At 39.5% G+C, this 15,195-nt stretch overlaps 1 protein-coding gene across 3 annotated transcripts in view; it reads right to left on the reverse strand.

The window, feature by feature from the left end:
- The window catches only part of CASR (calcium sensing receptor), a 76,623-nt gene that overhangs the window by 60,775 nt on the left and 653 nt on the right, over positions 1 to 15,195 (reverse strand). Inside the window, exon 1 of one of the 3 annotated variants that reach the window (XM_035314312.1) lies at positions 14,786 to 15,100. The exons of 1 other annotated variant lie outside the window; for it this stretch is intronic. The gene's annotated coding sequence lies outside the window, so the exon portion shown is untranslated. Of the gene's footprint in view, positions 1 to 189; positions 468 to 14,785; positions 15,101 to 15,195 lie in introns of those variants that run through there. One more of the 3 variants, XM_035314316.1, reaches the window with a different exon arrangement.

A 15,195-nucleotide genomic window follows, 5' to 3' on the forward strand; every position in this document is an offset into this window, starting at 1 on the left:
GACAACTTGATTTCTTGTTCAGTCTTTTACTCCTTGTGTATTGGATGAAGCAAAAGAAACCTCTGCTTCCCAAGACAGTAAATAGAGAGATAGCAATTAGCTTTGACCTTTTCAGTGGGGGATGGATTATACTGAAAATGAATCATCACTTCTCAGTAGAATAAAGGAAGAGAATACTATTATATACACCTTATAATGATAATAATATTGTATACTCCTCTCATAGCTTCTCTCCAAGGATCCACGACTTCCTAATGAACATTAAATGCCTCACCTCCACACTCTTGGAAGATAAATGGTTCTTCCCCACAATGTGCAAGTGGGAGGATATAATGAACAGCTAATGCTTATGCACCTAATTAAAATAAATGTTTTCATGATTTTATTTGTAAATGTTTATTTAATTTCTGCAAAGTGAAATCAGGAAAAGTATACTGTTCCATGCCAGACTCTCTCCATCCCTTCAACTCTTTGAAGCCTTTAAATAATGAGCCTGTAAATTCAATTTCTCTGTCTGGAGGCTCAGCACTAATAGCTCTGTCTGGAACATCAGTATCAGGGGACAGTAAGTGTCTTCAGAGTTTATAGGAAGCCACAATGGGTTTTCTGGAGAGGCAGAAAAGTTTCCTGTTATCTTAGGAATATTATCTTAGAGATATATTAATAAGAAGGGAATATTATAAAAGTATATTATTTTGATTATCAGGCTCCCAGTAAGAGCACCAAGATTTATGTACAGATACAGAGAAAAATAGATCCACACCTTTACATGACTTGCCTGGACCTTCCCTTCAGCAGAAATTATTGTTGGTTATCTCAGAACAAGATACACTGAGCTGCAATAATTAACCTTCTCACCTTCTTCTTCAACAGTTTTAAGTTGTTGAAGCACTGATGCAAAAGGGCTTCATATTTCTACCAGCAACTTTCATCATTAGCAATGAATATTCTTATTGCTCTGATTATTTGTAATTACTTTTAAAAAAGTCATTTTTGTAAGCCTGCTATATCCCTGGTTTGAAAAGTTTTCTCTGGTTCTTTAGTTTTGCACCAGTTGACACCAGTCACACAGTATCTACCGTGTACTGCTTTTTCTGTCTGTCCTGGCTGAAGGATGGAGATGGGCAAGTGCTCACAAACATATTGTTACGCACATGGTAAGACCATCAGGAACAGACCATGCTGAAATTGTACTTAGGAGACAAAAAATAAGGAACAGTCTGCTGAAATCCAGAAATGCAAGTTCAGCTGTTCTTTTTCCTATTTCAAAGGCAAGCCATTTTTAACTCAGTTGTCTTTACCATGTTTATTTGTTACCATATCTTCTGTCAAGGACTATCAATTAGACACCATCACAATTCTAATTTATGTACTTGTGTGATTAATATTTCTGACTGTATAGTTTATAAACATATATTTATACTCAAATGTTTCATTAATACATTTATGTATTTAAAATCATGTAAACTCAGCAGTGAAGCACACTGTGTGTTTGTCTGTTGATCTGCTGTTCCTGGTTTTGGCCTTGCTACTAAGACTATCACTTATGCTCTGTCTTCTGGGATGTAAAAACATGCAAATTAAGCTTTACCTGCAGCTTTAGAACAACACAGTTTTTAGGGTAAATTCTGATATCTCATTTGCAAGAATACAGGTGCCAAACCCATATAGTTACACAGGTCCATCACCTTCAGAAGTTCTAGTCTTGAGAGAGGCATCTGTTTAAACACTTTTTACTATTAATACATTTAACACACATTGAAATGGATCAGTCATTGCAGGTAGTACAACTCTTCCTAAGCCAGAGCATCTTCTGTAAAATATAGACCTATATCTGAAACAACCACTCTCCCTCTTACCCTTCCATAAAAAAAGTTGCTGAATGAACACAGTTACAATGTTTGATAGCAATAGGAAATGGAAATAACAACTGAAACTAAGAACTGGAGATTTAGTGAGAGAACACATTGGACTACACTTTAATCAAATAAATACTAATCGTTTATGTCACAACACCACAAACACTTGTCATTTCAGATGACACTCCAGATGATGGTCCTCAGACTTGGGAACTGAAGACAGAAAGAGCTAGATGATTAGGTGTGTTTGAAAAGCCCACTAACTTCCTAATCAAATGCTTAGGTATTAATTAAGTATAAAAATCTCATCCTTGAGAATCTAAGTCTTGCTGATAAGAAGCAAGAGCTTGGCTTACACCTGTCCAAGATGTATTTATTTACCATGTAGGTGTCATTCAATTTCAAAGCCACAAGACATCCACCCTTATAACAGAGCTATGTCAAAAACAAACAAACAAACAAACAAATAATCCCTATTTAGTGAATGCTGGAAGAACTTAAGATATTTTTCATTCAACATCAGAATTACAAGACCTTTCCAGATTTAAGCCAGAAAAGTCAGAAATATTGCTCAGGACGAACATGGACATTGGAGAGGTGGGCATTTGTCTACAAGACATAGTTTCTGGAGATCAGGCATCTCTGTTTGGTGCTGACTTGAACCAACTGAACCACCCAAACTTTAGATTATTGTAATTCAATTGTGAAGTGGGTCTTTGTTTTTTGACCCAAAACTATACTGTGTATTTGAAAAAACAAAGAAACAAAAACACCTTTCTGATACAACTTCTATACATTTCCATGATTTTATTTAAATAATTTCATTTTCTCTGTTAAATCCTGCCCTCATTTATCTTTCAGACAAGTGTCACTGAGAACACCTCCAATCTCCCTTATCCCTGTTCACACATGACTATAATAATCTACCATTTTGCTCATGAACACACCCAGACAAGCTGGTGAACTGCTCACCCAGGTGAAATCTCTGCAGCTGGGCTTTTAAAGTAGACTGAAGAACATGCACTTGCAGAGCCTGAACTTCAAACATGGTCTGCTACTGGTCAAACCACCCAGCAAGAAGTCTGAACCAAGTTTACCATATTAAAAGGGTTTGACAATAGGAAATTCAGGATCCTAGTGAGAAAAATGCATAGTACCACAAGCCAGAAGGTAGAGTAAAAGAGCACACAGCTTGAATTTCATCAGAGAGGAGGAGCATCCCAGTCTCTTTACTTGCCATCTTATTCTGTGGCAATCTATGTAGCTCCCAACTTGTTACCTGCAAATCTTTCAACAGGTCTTTAAGAGGAAATCTATAATTCAGGATAAAAAAACTGATGAGCAATTAACCAGACAAAACTAAGTGTTGATTTGCTCACCAGAGAACATAATTTCTCTGACTTGAAAAGCCTGACCTGGAGTCAGTTTTGAAAAGAGAGTTCAGTCTCTGTCACTCAGGTCTTTCAGTGCCAGTTGGCATAATCTCTAAACTATTTTTCAAGGCATGTTCAATGTAATGCATCCATTTGATTATTGTATGTACAGATATTTTATTTATTTATTTATTATTATTTTTAATACCATTTGTTTATAACGTAGAACACCTAAAATGCTCAAAAGACAGGTAAAGACAAAGCTGAAGTAATATGTCTGGTTCAAAGTCTATTCTATTTTGTGAATGCAAAAGGGTTGTTCAGATAAATAACGTTCAAGAAAGTTTCTTTCTCTTGGTATTATTTAACCTTAAAATGATCCAATAGTTGCATACATGTTGTCTAATTTCTAAACTAACAATATTTTATGACTGTGGAATAGTGAATAATACATGAAGAACAGCAAAGAAAATTTAATACTGATAAAAATTTCTAAATAAGTATTAAATCTGTGTAAAGTTAATTAAAATTTCAAAATCAGTTATCAATTTTACTTATATTCAATAAGTTATAATCTGATTACTTATGTATGATTAACTCATCCTGGAATCGGGATGCAAGAGCAGGAGCTTTTCCTCAAATCTGAGGTGAACCTGAATGATTATTTTGCCTTTTTGTTTAAATGAGCTGAAAGAACTGATGGCAGCACCTGAACTAGAACTGAACTGCAAAATTAACTAGCTCAGCCCCATAACATGAGCTGAAGTCTGTACAACTCTGTTCATCCATTGTTTCATTTTTTAACTAGATGAGATTTGCGTCATCATGCAATCTTTATTTATACACTCATAGAGTATTCCTAGAATAATATCATATCAAGCAGCTGTTATTATCATTTTGTATATATCACTGTTGCATCTTGGAGCACACATTTTTTTTTTGGAAGAAATGGTTGTAGGATAGTTCATTTAACAATCTGCAGAAGACCCACAAGAACTTTCTGTTTCTTCAGTCATAGGAAAAATAGAGGTATATTGAATCAGAGTTAGGATAAGACCTGCCATTTCATATAGTTATAAATTTTGTTCAGAGTGAGGAAATCTATGTTTTTTTTTTTTTCATATAATGATTATTCTAAACCATTTAGGTTGCACTGTAAACATGCACTGGGATAAACAGATGTCACGGCTCCAACAGAATGTCAGGACTTGCAAACTAAGTAAGCAGTAGAAGACATAAATTTTTTACTTTTTTTAAGATCTACACAATCCATGTATAAAATTATTTTATTAATTTATTAATGAAAAATAAAGATAGTGGAAAGCAATGAATCTCAGCATCTGTTACAACCCATAGGTTAAATATTTAACTGAAGAGGAACTACGAGTTGCAACAAACAATTACACATAAGTAAATGTTGCTGTACAAGTCATGCCCAGATTCTCCAAGCTGTTCTTGGCATAAGGCCAGATGGGACGGGTGAAACAGAAATAACTTTATGACATCTTTGCATTTCCTCAAACCCAGTAACAAACAGGGAGGCCAGCTTCAGCCCTGCATGCTGCTGTATAACTACAGGATCACTCTGCATCACTCAGTTGCCCATGATTCCAACAGGGTTTTTAACAACTGAGTACCACTGGGGAAAGGTTATCTTTAACTCCCATGGGTATTTTCTCTAATTACAGAAAAAGTTAAGGGAGTTAGCAGGTACTCAGGAGATAGGTCTCAAATTTTAGAAACATTTTAAAACTGTAATCCACAAACTTTCTGGATGAAAAGTGCCAAAATATTAACATGAGAGCTATTAAACTGGACAAAGTACATAGGCAAAGCAGAGAGGTCCCTTAGGTCAATGTGTTCATCTTTGACATCTATCAGTCCACAGTTTCAAAAGGAAAAGATTAGAGCATGAGTTATCTATCCCCACTGTCAGCTCTATTAGTGAAACGGTGTTTCTTTAATTAAGAGATATGTACCTCATAATCCCATTCTCCAACAGGATGTGAACTCTTGCTCACCTAAAATACTTACTGTAGGAGGAAATGTGCATTGTTGTGTACACATCAGCACTGCTATGTTACATGCTTAACCAAGAATTATGTCCTTTTTCCTTTCTCATTATTGTTGCTGTAATGTTGCCTGAATAACTTTAATAGTAGCTTTGCTTCTGAAGAAGATGCTACAATATTAGCTTAAGCATCATAGGGCTTTGTTAGCTGGCGACTACAAATTGTAGTAAAGTCAAATTATTTAAAGCAAAAAAGAAATTTAAGAGCACAGATATCAGTGGGCTAAACTAAATAAAGTAGGCTTTAAAATGTTTTTTATGCTCACAGAAAATTCTCCCTGTCATCTTTGGGCCTGGAAGTGAGATCACTTTCAAACTCAAATGCAAACTGCCATCTAAACCCATATTTAGATCAATAACATGAATCAGAATATGAACATGAATACCCAACAATAGAGATCTGAATATTATGGTTGTATATCTTTTATATTTTGATCACTCTTGATACAAAATGGAAACCCATTATGTTGTAATTGTACATTTTAAAAAGCCCTTTTAGATCTTTTGATGAAAGACAATATCTGGATGCCAAGCTGTTGTCAACAGTTTTTACTGTCTGGAATTTATGTTCAAATCCTGGCTCATTTCAGCCATACTTTCTTATTTCTGAGGCAGCTATTTAAATATGCTGTGATTTACTACGAGGAGAGCTCTCAGACAAGGCCACATAATGTAGGGCTGTTTAGAAAAGCTACGATAAAAACAAAATCTTAATACTCCATATGTTGTGTCCAAGTGCATTCACTTCATGATTTGTGATATATTATTATTTTTAATGGGCATCACTCCAAGATTACCTTCCAGTCTGCAAATTGTTAACTAAAACAAAAAGTTGTTTGAACAAACGATGCCCTCAGAGTCACCTATGCTCTTCCATATCCTCCTGTTTCTTGTTACAACTGTCACTTAAAAGTCAGTAATTTTCTAGGCAATGCACATGAAGAGAGAGGGTACAAATAGTTGTGTCAGCTTTGTAGTTTTGCAATGCTAATAGAAACCACACTGCCCAAGATTTGTTTTTGTCTTTTGTAAGTGCAACTTACCTTCATAAATATGGCAACAGATGTATCAAATAAGAAAAAGGGAATATTAGAAATCACATCCCAGAATAAAATTTTACTTTAAAAATTGCAACTGTTAAAGATATCATAGTATTGCTTATATGAGAGATAATTTGGCAAAACCATAAAACTTTCAGGAAGAGGACATTTCAGAATAAAATCTTTAAATTACTTTGATATAGTGGCATTAAAATCTGTAATAATCTTTGTCCATATTCTCTTCTCCCCAGATGTCATTCAAAGGACTGTACGTCAGTACCCAAACTGTGGCTATTTATATTGTGGCTTTGGATCTTTAGTGTCATTTGCCAGACACTGTCACCACCCCACAGGTTCTTAAAAAGTGTTGTCAAATGCAGCCATCACCAGCTCAAGTCCTCACCCAGAATCATGGCAATTAAGTGTGCCCTGGTTTCAGTTAAACCACAACAAGTGTTACTCCTCAGAGTCATTAAGAGGCAGTGAGTCTACTCCTATAAATACTGTGCTAATGTACAAAGCAAGGAACAGTTTATTAGGAGAGAAAGGAACAACGTTTTAAATACAAAAAAAAAAAAAAAAAAAAAAAAGTGTGATATCCTTACACAAATAGCAAATGGGGAGCACTCAGCCTTGCAGTCCTTAGTTTTACCTCAGTGACCCTGCACACTCCCATAGCCACGAAAGGGACAAAGTTCTTTTCACATTTCACTTGGGCAGGTCTGTAAGAGAGCAGGTAGCGCCAGCAGTGTCCCAACCTCAACTCCGATCCCACAGATTCTTCTTTTCAGGATTCCACAGCTGCTCCAAACCCTCTCACCACTGCTGGTTTTAGAGCTACCTCTACAGCACCTCTCATCACACTACTCTGCCTAGCTCCCTTGTTCAGCACTGTACACATAATATCAGGCATCTAAATTCAACCAGAGCAATTCCAGTTTGACAAGTACTGAAATCTGGCTAGATCAAGGCCCCTACCTAAGATCTTTCAGCTCTATCATTGCATGAAAGGTGTCCAACAACATAGAGAACCATTGTACCTCTTCTCCCCATATATTTCATCCATGACACTCACCAGAACGTATCAGTATTTCTAGTTGTATTAAACTCCTTCCATTCAGAGTACCTTGTGCCCAATATTTGTTGCTCTTCCATCATAAAATACTTCCTCACCCCAAATGAAAACTTAAATAAACTTTGTGAAAGCAACAACAATATCTACAGCAAAACAACCCCATAGACTTACTCTGCTTCATTCTGACTCTTTTCAATAGAAGTTGATAGACTCTGCCTGTAAAAGATTACAGCCATACAGCTACAGATACATCTATGGTCAGAGCATGAACTCATCAAGAGCATACCTATGACTTTGTTGATCAGGAACCAGTTGGTTTCATTTGAATCTCAATTTGCAATTACACTAAACACTTCTAGCTCTCATGGTTGTGGACCAAAATGTCAACACATAAGTACAGTGAAACTAATACAGTAAATGTTGCAGAAAGTCCAGAAGAGGAAGCAATTGCAGTTATTAATACCAAGGAACTGAAGCTCGAACACTCAAATATTCCTGAGATACTCGTTACCCACTTCAGGCACAGAAATTAGAGAGATTCTGCTCAAAGTTCTCAAATTGAAAGCTCCGAGGCAGCATATTCAAAGTACATGCTCTGATCTAACTGTGGAGGAGGGAGGGGAAAGGCTTCTCCTTAAGATTAAGCAGACCTTTAGGTATGCAAATGTCCATGAAAATGGACGTGATACATCAGAGACCATTAAATGTGCAAACAAGCCTTCAGAGAAATGGAAGCAGCAGTTTACCTTTGCTAGCTGGTACTCAACCTAACACTGTCCTGGGAAGTAAAAGAAGCATAATCTCTTATTGGTGTACTTATTGAAGACATAAATATGAATCATATCAAGCTTTCATGCCTTTACATTCACCTATAGATTCACACACCACTGTTGCTATTAATGTTTGTGTCCTTATTAAAATGCTTTAGACAAGGGTAACATATAGAGTGATGCATTTAAGGGAAGTTGTGGTGCAATGGGTGGAAACTACTTCTGTTGTTTAGAAACCAATTTTATATCCAGGTTGTCATTCGCTAACTGGATCCAGCCCCTTCAATCTCTAATTCATAAAACAGAAGAATTACAGCTGTCTTCCTATGGTAAGATAAGGACTGTAGCCAGGCTTCCTGGAATCATAAATACAAGCAGCAGAAGATTTGGGATTACATCTTGGTTTATAAATCTGTGCTTTATCCCTAGACTGAAGGCTACTAAATGGAGAAAACTCATCAGTAGCATTTGATGTTTGATTATTTATGCACAAATATGACAGTCTTGCAAAGTATATGACTATGCAGAAAGGCACATGGTATTTGTGGGACTTAAATGTGATGTAGATTAGTTGTCCTTAATTGTTCTTTGATAACTGTTGCCTTTCTAATATGAAGTCTCCTGGAAGGAACTACTTCCATTATTCAAAATACTTTCAAAACCCTTGTGTAGAGAGAAAAACATCTGAGCAAGCTGTCCCAGCGCATGGCATAGAGTGAGTGTACTGCTTGGTGTAGACAGGATACAGCTCAGTTAAATTCCTCCTCAAAGGCTAAATGTAGAATATGTTGTAAAAATTAAACAAAGAAAGATAGATCTGAAAACTAGTTTAGTATTGCAGGGCTTGGATGGCTGGCTCTCTCAGGGTTAGTCAGAAGTTCCTTACAAATACCAATTATGATATGTTCAAAATATAAAAAAAGGAAGGAAGTCAAGTAGTTCACCTTGAAAACAGCTACCACAGTGGACTGAATGTGGTACGTGTAGACCCATAGAGCTTCCAACAATTCTCAAGTGAGGCCAAAGAACAGAGCAGAAATATCCATTGTGTGTGACAGCAATGAGGTGAGAGGTGAAAAAAAAAAAAAAGGGAATAAGAAGGCAACCCCTGCCAAAAACACCAACTACTGAGATACAGTTTTGGATACTTAAACCTGCCTATACAGCATGCTGTCAGAGTATCAGAGAGAACTGCACCAGGCTGGCAGACATAACACCGAACCTACAGATCCTTACCCTCCCAGGACACAGTAGCTGTGGGCTAGGCAGTGTACTGTTGTGCATCTAAAAAGACATTCACTGTGTATTTTAAAAGATCCTGAACATTTTTGGGAAGAGGGAGGGGTGTTGATGAAATTGTCTACAAGATCTACATGATCTCAGGCTTCTCAAAGATGAATTTAAGTAATGCTGGATGAACACGAAATCTGTTACCTCTATCCCCAGTCTGTAACTTCACTGGTGAACCCCATCATCACCAAAGCCCATGTTCTCTTTCTGCCTTGCCTCTGTGGAGATCTGTATGCAATGGACTATGTGAATGCAGCCATGAGTGGATGCTCCTGGAGACCTGAATTTGCTGAACACTTTGACACTAAAAGCTAGCGTAAGAGTCACAGATCTGCGGCACACTCACTGAGACGGCCAGTTGCTCCCATCTCCATCACCTGCTCATGCTTCCAGTTGGTGTTAGAGGAGCTAGGAGTAATGGGGTTGGAGGAAATCTCCCCATAATACTACATGTCTCCAACAGATTGTCTTCAGTGGTGCTCCTTTTGCATGGGCAATTCTCAAACAAAGCGACTTCTCAAACAAATGCTTAATTAATGGTGTCATGCCACTGGTAAGACAAAGGATGGAAAAACAGAAATGGGGAATGAATGCCACCTTTTCAAGCAATGTTGCAAAATGGAAACAAAGCACAGAGAACAGAAAGCAGAAAATACAGGTTATTTGGTACCTGGAGAAAAAGACTACATCTGTTAAACTCTGCCTTGAGGAGATGCTGACAAGAAATGAAAAGATGAAATGTCTTTCATCTCCTTAACCTAATCTGCCTGGGACAATCTCAGTGCTTTATAACAAAGACCATCTCTTTTTCTGTTTGCAGAGCACATTATAGATGAGTATTCCAGTTTCTGACACGCCCTCCTAAGAGAAGTAATGGTAACAGCAACATGTCAGCAGCCCTGCTGCTTGCAAAACTCAACACACTGCTCTGAGCAGTATCATGGTGCTAGAAGCGCTAGTAGACTGAAAGCAGAAAGTGGGGAGGGCTTTTTACAGCAGAGGTGATTTACACTGACAAATTAATTTTAGACTTTGCTTTGGGTTGCTCCTGAATGTTCTGTTTCTCATAAGAGGTAAAGGATCCTAAAGAACCTAATTTCCCAATATTTTAACTCAAAATATCAAGTGTTGAAGTATATTAGTGGCACAATAAAGAAACAGAAGCATCAGGTGTCAAACTCTCAAGTTACAACAAACTTTCTCTAGATAAGTAGAACTGTTCTTTGATTATTCATGATTAACATCTGGAGTCAACTGACGAGAGTTATATGAATTCTTGTATATTTGGTTTGCTCAAAATAGTTGGTGCATCTGTTAATATCTCTTAATCCTCATATATTGCTGATTGCAAGTTTTAAGTGCAACTATTAAAATTTACTAATGATCTAAACTAAGAATAAACTACAATTTTCAGATCCTGTAATTTAAGGAAGTGTTGTAGAGAATTTCTTGTTACTCATTATGGGCCATTTAATGCATTCCTACCTTATTAAGCTGAAGTAACTGTGTCTCTAGATGCTGACTACCAGTAAAAATCTCAAAAATAATCTATTTGTGTACACTATTACACAAATCAAGCATACAAAGGAATTCCTGCAGACAGTAGCAGAGATAGTGAGCTAATTTCAACAGATGCCATCATTTTAGTTGCAATGAGTAGTGTATACAGGTGGCTTATCTGTTATTTTGGTGGTGAGATGTCTCTGAACAGATTGAGTTTTTATTTTATTTTTATTTTTATTTCAGGACCATCAGTATACCTTCCTAGCTGACTCACAGCTATGTATTCATTTTTGGAGGGGACTGAATTATGTTTCAAGACTGTTCATGGGCTGCATCATAAATTCAAGACTACACACTCCCCTCTTTCCACTGATCTCCCACAGATGCCAAAAGGAAGCTTGCACAGAGATCAAAGGAAGAATCTGGGCTCTGTGTAGTAAAATAAAACTTTCAGTTGTTATTTTTTACATCACATTCAGAATTGCTCACTGGAAAATGTTCCTTTTGCTAGAATTACTGCTATCCTTGCTCCTGTCTCTTTTCCCTTCCTTCCTTCTTTCTTTTCTCTGGCTTCTTTTTCTTCTTCTCTTTTTATCTGTCACCACAAGTTCCCATTCCCAATGCAATGCAGTGAACTGGTGGGTGTTGGAATGGACACTCTTAGCATGGGAATTGCCACCATAACCATGAGTACTTACACTTTGAGAAGTCCTGGGGAGTAATGGTTCAAATCTACTTCCAGACTTAGGACACAGCACAATGGCCCTTAATCTCTGCATAAGAGAATGCTGCAGGACAGTATCTACAATGTCACACTTGTGTTAAAAACAAAACAAAAAAACAACAACAGAAACAAACCCAAAGCCTCCCCTCGCCCCAGCCACACATTTTTCAAAAAAATACCCCAACCCAGGCACTTACAAACTGCCATACCCATGCCATACACTCACCCAGGTGTTCAGCATCTTGTCCACCAAACTACTCAGCATCAGTCCAATGAATTGTATGCAGAAATATGTTAATTATGTCAATGCCAAGTGCCCCAAGCTAACTATAGATGATTAGAAAGTATCAAGTTAAGTAGGAAGAAGTTTTCCCTCCAATGGCAAACTGGATTTTGATCAGTAAAGCCAGTTTCAGATACAGGGGATCTAGTCGTGAGATCCACTTGAAGAATGCAAAACAGAAGCAGTCACATGTTCCTATGCACCACAGCAGTCAGCTGAAACCTCCTGAACACGGTGGGAAAAAGGACCAGAAAATTCTGAAACTTCCCTTTGCTTTCATGTTCCCATATGGTAATTAGGCTTTGAAACAATAGCTTTTGGCATGGAAATTCCAGTGTGCATTAAAAAAAAAAATAATAATCTATTTCTAAATGACACATTTCCAACAAGACCACATAAAATGCTGTCCTTAACCCCACTTTTGAAACAAGAAAACTGAAAGGAAATAGTTTGCTCAAGGTCGGTGTCCAAATCCAGAACAAGTTCTGGAATTGTCTTTAGAATTAAGTCACTAGATCATATTGCACTCATTTGTGTTTCACATACACATGAAAAGATTACAATCTCTCATATTTTGTGAGCTGAGCAGTTCAATTATCCTAACTTTCTCAACTGAATAGAATGTGTTCATATGGAATTAGCCCTGATACATCAGAAGAGAAGATTTTGATACTAGAGCTACCAATGCCCTCCTCAGTCTACTTCGAGTATCAATAACGTACTTGCAATCCTTGGCACAAATTAGTGCAGGTAAAGCATTCCTCACTCTTGCAGTTAATAAGTGACCAAGAAAGTCCATCAACTTATGCAGAAGAGGTTGTTTGCAACCACCAGTATGCATGCAGATGGAATGGGAGCTTACTGAAAAGCTCTTACTGTCTCATTTGACATTTTTGCTTATATTTCAGAAGATAATTCTAACAAGGTAATCTAATATCAAGAAAGCATTGCTCTTTGAGAATGGTGCAAAACATGTCAGACTGACAGACCTGGAATCTTCCACTGAGCCTTAAAATTTAGTGTGAAAGTAACTGTACAATCTTCTCCTTCAATATCACTTTACTGCTGCTTTGAGAACAATGCCAAAATTTTGCCTGGATGCCACCCATTTCACCACTAACCTTAGAAAAAATTATAGGTGGGACAGTTCGGTGTCAAACACTGAGATGAGATCCAACACACAATTTGCACAAATTTGGAATCACCCTAGTAAATATGTAGGTGACTTCAAATGTTTCCTCTGAACAGCCATCAGATCCCTTCACTGCCACTCAGTACACCTAGGCAAAAATATTCTTAATAATCATCCAAACCATATTTTTTCCCCTCTCACAACTAGAAAAGAGGTATGGGTACAGACACCACAACACTGAGATCAATGACCACATCCCAGAGAATTCACTGGGAGCAGGACTGGATCCTGTCCCCTGGGCTGGAACTTGCATTTCTCATTGAAAGGAGAGCTTAGTAATGCTGTTTGGTGAGGCTGCAGAAAGGCAGGACAGAGAGGGAAGAGTCCACAGCTGCCCAGCCCCAGCCTAAATCAAGAACAGGAGTTAAGGACTCTAATTCCCACTATTAGCATAAACACTTTCTTGGACACTACACTGTCTGGAATTAGCCTTAGCAATGCCTCAGTAATATTCCCCTGACCTTGCCCCTCCCCGCACATCCTCTTTACATTTACACCAGGTGGTGAAACTCGAGTAAGTGGCAAAAAAGTCCTGACTGTGACAGAGACACAACCCAAACAGGGAAACTGGGGAAGGATGCAGATGTAGAGCCACTCTCCTCCACACCCATGACAGAACAGGAGCATCACACTGGTGCTGCTGGGATATGTAGGGTTATTGGCTTGTCCATTATGTAACCTGCTCCTCTGAGTGCAGCCTGGGTTGTCCAGCAGGGTTAATTTTAGTTTGTGCAGCAAGCACGCAGAGGCAGGTTTGGGGGGCAGAACCTGACAGTGAGCAGGAGATCTGCATATATTGGGCTATCTGTTTCAGGTTGGAAAAACATCATCAAAAACGGAAACACTTCAAACGATTAAATGGATCAAAAGAATTCTAAAGATCATATCCTGCATCCACAGAAGTAAGAATGAAGGTTTTAAGGAAAGACTCTTTAGTTTTTTGAAATCTCTTCAGATGTATGGTAACAATTTGAGTAGTGTTTGGAGCTCCCCAAACAAGACTTATGATTCGGTATACACGATATCGCTATTAGCTGTTTTCCATTGGGATAACTTGAGGCAACTTTTTTCACCACCACGTGTGATTTCAGTAAAACGACCTGTTGCTCTTCAAAGTTTTGTTATGAATTACGGTTCTTTGCCTCAATATTATTTCTAGATAACTTCAGCCAGAGAAAACACCTCTGAGCTCTACGGCGATCTCTCTTTTTGCCTGATCGTAGCTGTACCACAAGCCACCCTGCCCCAGATTTGGGGAGGGGAGGCGGAGGGGGTCCCTCCGACGAGTTACGTCTGCATCCGGCACTGTCGGCAGTGCTCAGCCTGGGATGCCCCTCACTCCCCTTCGCCCCCGACTCGCTCCCCCCCACCACCCCCCCCGGTGCTCCTCCGCTCTCCCGCACCCCCAAAGCCCAAACCCAGCGCTACGCTGCCCTGCGGGCTCCCCCCTCCCGGGCAAGGAGCAGACCCCGCGGGCTGCGCCCCGTCCCTTCCCCTTGCGCCCCCAGCCCCCAGCAAGGGCGGGCTGCTCCAGGCGACTGCGCTGCCCGCCCCGGCCCCGCTGCCGGGCGCCCACCCGCCCCCTTGCCCCCGCTCCCCGCTCACCTCGTCCCTCCGCCGGGGCTGCTCCTGCCGCCACCAGCGCCTGCCCTTACTCCGGCGCTGGGCAGGGCGGCGGCAGCATCCCCCGCCGGCCCCCCAGCTGCCGCGGCGGCACTTGCAGCCTCACGGGAACCGGCGGCGAGGGGAGGAGGGGGGTGGGGGAGAGAGAAACCCCTGGCCAGGGCCCCGTCCCAGCCCTCCCCGCCGCCTCCGGCACCCGGACCCGCTCCCACGGGCCACGCAGGCGGGGCGGGCAGCGGAGACCGCGGGGACCCGCCCGGGCGCGCCCCGCTCCCAGGTTCGGCAAAGCCCGGTCGGGGCACCGGACGTGGAGTGGTGGGCGAAGCCGATATCTCTGCGAAGCTTCACCAGTTTTTTTTTTTTTTTTTTTTTTTTTTTTTTTTTTTTTTTTT

This window comes from Oxyura jamaicensis, chromosome 1 (assembly GCF_011077185.1).
Source record: "Oxyura jamaicensis isolate SHBP4307 breed ruddy duck chromosome 1, BPBGC_Ojam_1.0, whole genome shotgun sequence".
Classification (NCBI taxonomy): domain Eukaryota; kingdom Metazoa; phylum Chordata; class Aves; order Anseriformes; family Anatidae; genus Oxyura; species Oxyura jamaicensis.